A 5,137-nucleotide genomic window follows, 5' to 3' on the forward strand; every position below is an offset into this window, starting at 1 on the left:
CCTTTTGTGCTTTTTCTTTTGAGATAGGGTCTCAAACTCCTAGACTCAAGCCATCTCCCCAACTTGGACTCCCAAAGTGCTGGGATTACATGTGTGAGCCACTGCATCCAACCTTCTATTTGAGCTTTTAAAATAATAAATTTATTCAATCACGATACCCGAGAAGCTTGGGATTTTCCTCAAAAGACATCTAGACAAATCCCGCTAGAAAATACAACTTGTAGGCGGGATTTTACATGTGTTACCTTCTCCTATCTACACATATACAACAGGGAAGGGGCTTAGGAGGGAAAAAAAAAAAGAAAGCTGTAGAAGGCCTTGGATTTTAAGTTTGGAGTCAGTTCTTGAGCCCTGGTTCCTTCAACTGCAAAATGGGGATAATATAGGCTCTTTGTGGGGCATGAGCAGCTGGGCTCATGGCAAGCGGTGTTATTGCCCAAGCTCTCTGCAGAGAGGTGTTGGTTATCTCTCATGATGGAGTCAGATCCTCAGGCGACCCTCTGGGATGCACTGAGGGGATACAGAGGCGCTCCTCAAACTGGAGATCATGCTCAACGCAGATTCCAATTGAGGACCTCTTGGAGATGCCAGTGCTGTTAGGCCGTGCCCCTACTTTGAGTTGCAAGGAGAAATAGCAATCTTCATCCAGGAGGACTTTAAACTTCCTGTCAATCTCAACTTCTCAACCACATCTGCTGATGTTCAGAACTGCTTGGGAAGCACAGACGCCTGGCTTTGCCAATAGGCCTACTGAATTAGTATTTCCCGGGGGGGCCCATGGAATCTGAGATTTCTCAAAGCTGCTTTGGGGCTGGGAGACACTGGTTAAGACAATCCTGTAGAGACTAAAGAAAGACCTAGGATTTGGAGAGATCTTTCGAGTCCCCTCTTTGAGTCCCTTCTCTGCCACTGTGTGGCCTCGGTGAGAATATTTTCCCTCTCTGGGACTCAGTTTCCCCATCTTGACAAGGTGGGGTGGAAGAGATGTCCTTCACCTATCTCCTGTCCAGTACTTCCATTCTGAGACTCTGTGAGCCCCGGCTTTCCTGGCCTGCTCCCCATTTCCAATTGGCCGTGGCATTTTTGTGACTCAGGGGGGCAGGCCCAGCAGCCAGGAGGTGGGGAGCTGAGGGCGGGGAGCCAGGTTTTCCGCCCCGCTGCCACTGGAGCCGGGCGCCCCGCTCAGGCTATTGTACTCACGGGAGGTCTTAGCTGGCAAGGCCGCCAGCCTGACTGCTCAGGCGCCAGGGCTGTTTCATTATTTCATCAAAGTTCATTATGCTGGGGAGGAGACCAGTAATAAAACATGATTACAAGTGTCTCCAATGAGCACTTAAAGACATAATTCGGGGTGTACATTCTGCTGCATCCCTGCTTGTGGTCACATAACGCTAGGAGATTTGCACCTCTGATATATGCCAGTCTTCGTGTTAATTGAAGTGAAAAAAAAAAAATACCCAGAGAACTTGATTCAATTTGTCTCTGGACTGAGTTTGTTATTTTATATGGAGGAGTGATTTGCCATTTTTGAAAACACACAGTTAATTATGTGTGCAAAAGGCAGGTACAGCGACACAGGAGACACCGAGGGACTGAATGGCAGCCAAGCATATCAGATATCAATGGCAAAGCACTTGGGAAGAAATGGCTTTTCTTTCTTTCTTTCTTTTCTCTGTCCCCTCCTCATCCCACCTCTCATCTTTATGAAACAGTAGCTGGTGATCAATGCCGGGAAGGTAAGAGACGATACTTTACATGCCAGAGCTAACACAAAAGGGTCTTCTGCCCTGTCCCAGGTCATTCATCTGAAGGGATTGCCAGGGTGCTGGGGCAGTGTTGTCCTCTCATCCTCTGAGGATAAAGCCTTGATTGACACTGACTAGTGAGTTTGAGTCCAGTTGCTCAGGATGTAGATTGGAGACCTGTGGATTGTTTTTTGTTCGTTTGTTTGTTTTGTTTTGGGTTTTTTTTTGACTGAGTACAGGGGACTTTACTGATGGTGCATGACAAGATGGGGCACCCTAGGTCCCTCCCTCTTCAGGGGTCCTGTGTGGAAACTGTGAGGAGGGGAGATTCTGACTGTGGTGGGGACTGAGTGTGCCAGGGACTCCCCAGCAGTGAGAGTCTCTCTCTTCCTCTCGTGCTCTCGCTGGGGCTGGTGGTCAGGGGGTCTTAACTCCTTGGAGGCCATGTGGGCCATGAAGTTCACCACCCTGTTGCTGTAGCCAAATTCATTGTCATACCAGGAAATGAGCTTGACAAAGTGGCTGTTGAGGGCAATACCAGCCCCAGCATCGAAGGTGGAAGAGTGGGGGTTGCTGTTGAAGTCGGAGGAGACAACCTGGTGCTCAGTGTAGCCCAGGATGCCCTTGAGGGGGCACTCTGACACCCACTTCGCCACCTTCTTGATGTCATTGTATGTGGCAGGCTCCAGACGGCAGGTCAGGTCCATGACCGACACATTAGCAGTGGGGACATGGAATCCCATGCCGGTGAACGTCCCATTCAGCTCAGGGATGACCTTGCCCACAGCCTTGGCAATGCCAGCAGAGGCAGGGATGATGTTCTGGAGAGCCCCACGGCCATTACGCCGTAGGGGCCATCTACCATCTTCTGGGTGGCAGTGATAGCGTGGACTGTGGTCATGAGTCCTTCCATGATACCAAAGTTGTCATGGATGACCTTGGCCAGGGGCACTAAGCAGTTGGTGGTGCGGGAGGCATTGCTGACGATCTTGAGGCTGTTGTCATACGTCTTATGGTTCACTTCCATCATAAACTTGGGGGCGTTAGCAGAGGGGGCAGAAATGATGACCCTTTTGGCTCCTCCCTGCAAGTGAGCTCCAACCTTCTCCATGGTGGTGAAGACACCAGTGGACTCCACAATGTACTGAGTGCCAGCATTGCCCCATTTGATTTTGGAGGGATCTCGCTCCTGGAAGATGGTGATGGGATGTCCACTGATGACAAGCTTCCCGTTCTCAGTTTTGATGGTGCCACGGAATTTGCCATGGGTGGAATCATACTGGAACATATAGACCATGTAGTTGAGGTCAATGAAGGGGTCACTGATGGTGACAATATCCACTTTACCAGAGTTAAAAGGAGCCTTGGTGACCAGGTGTTCAATACGACCAGATCCATTGACTCCGGCCTTCGCCTTCACCATGGTGTCTCAGGGATGTGGCTGGCGATGCATGAAATGTGTCTGTCTGTTGAACGGGAGGAGCAGAGCGCTCCTGTGGATTGTTCTTGTGGATGTATATTGCGTAGAATTTTCCTGAGCTGTGGCTGTGTGAGCCCAGACACATCCCTTTCTGGGTCTCAGTGCTGCATCTAAGATCACGCCCAGGCTCCAGCCCCGGACAGCATGGCCCAGGCGAGGGGCTGAGGCTGAGTATCAGCCCTGGCTTCAGCCCTGACTCCCCCAGTGCCCAGAGGTCAGGTCCTTCCCCTCTGTGGGTCATGGAAAATGCCCACACTTACTACATTTTTCATCAAACAGAAAGGTTGGGCTAGACAGTGCCACCCAAATTTGCCTAATTTTAAGACTTATATGAGAAGCTTGTTAAAAACTGATTTTTCCAGCATTACACCAAGGATGGCAGGTTAAAATCTCCTGGGAGAGGCCATGGAATTAGCACTCAATAAATCTTCCAGGTGATCCATGGCAGTCTTAACAATCTTTTAGATGTGAGACATTCATATCGTAGATCTTTGACAGAGTGTACATGGGTAATAATAAAGCATTTCCATCCACTTTGCCCCCATGCTCCCAGCCTCTTGGTTCCCATCCCTAATCACAAAATTAGTGACTCTCTGTGTGTGTACTTGTGTGTGTGTGTGTGTGTGTGTGTGTGTATTCTTCCAGCAAAATCTGTGATACACAGGCCAGTATGTGTATATGTATATATTTTTAATCCCCTTCTCTTTTTTATGTAAATAATACCTACTATGCATGCTGTTCTGTGTTTTGCCTTTTCTTTCATTCAATACATCTTGGAGATATTTTCATATCAGTTAATAAAGGCAGTGATGGGCTAGAGTCAACAGAGATGAATCTTTTCTCAAGTCCAAGTTCAGTGACCTCATGTTGGTTGCTTGAAGTTGAGTATGGTGGAAGTATTAAAACCACAAGCAAATGCTGCAGTCAGAGTTAACCCCAATCCAGCCTCTCCAATCAGAGAACTGGATGTTAAACATTTACCAGCACACCACTAGATACAGTACTCTCTTTTTTATTTTATTGTATTCTATTTCATTTCATTTCATGTTTGTGGCAAGAATACAAGAATACAAGAGATTTACCCTCTTCACATTTTTTTAGTGGCTGTGTAGTAATCTATTATATAGATGAACAATAGTTTATTTAATCAACCCCCTGTTGATGGACATTTAGGTTGTTTCTGATCCTCTGCCAATGCAAACAATGCTGAAAGAAGCAGTTTTGTGCCTACATCACTTCACATGTGTACATGATTAAGAAACATTCCTAGAAGTGGCCTGACTGGGTCAAAAGCCTGTGCCTTTGTTGTTTTGAGTGGTATTGCCACATTGCCTCTGAGAGGAGGGAACCATGCCCATTCCACAGCAACAGATGAGATGCACCGCTGCTCTCACACCCTCCACGTTATCAACTTTTAGCTATCTCCACTAAGCTAATGTGCATTTCCTCATGACGATGAGGCTGAGCATTTTTTCACATATTTAAGAGCAATTTGTAATCCCTTTTCTGTGTGACTCAGTGATTCTTTTGATTAGGAAAGTTTGGAAAAGTCAGACTAACCTAATCTTGTTTTTTTCCCCCTTACAAATGGGAACCCTAAGGCCTTGACAGGCATAAGGAGTTAATCAAGACCTCCCTCTCCCATGAGTGATGGCAGAGAAAGGATTAAAACTGGGAGTTGTGGCTCCTTAAAATCAAACGGGGTGCTAGGTAAGCAAGTCAACAATCCAGTGAATCTGTAGTTAAAAATTCTGTCAAGTGTTACAAAATGAACTACAGTGGTGGCCCACAGGCTAGATGTGGCCTGCAGACATTGTTTATTTTAGCTTCATAGTGTTTTTTTTTTTTTAATTTTAATTTAAAATAGTTGACAAATTTAAAAACAAGAAGATTTGACCTTTTTTTTTTTTTT

General features: G+C 46.6%; 1 pseudogene; it reads right to left on the reverse strand.

Moving 5' to 3' along the window:
- Nucleotides 1–1,990: 1,990 nt before the first annotated feature.
- On the reverse strand, nt 1,991–3,168 carry LOC111547125 (annotated as a pseudogene).
- Nucleotides 3,169–5,137: the final 1,969 nt, after the last annotated feature.

The sequence above is a fragment of the Piliocolobus tephrosceles genome, chromosome 4 (genome assembly GCF_002776525.5).
Source record: "Piliocolobus tephrosceles isolate RC106 chromosome 4, ASM277652v3, whole genome shotgun sequence".
NCBI lineage: Eukaryota > Metazoa > Chordata > Mammalia > Primates > Cercopithecidae > Piliocolobus > Piliocolobus tephrosceles.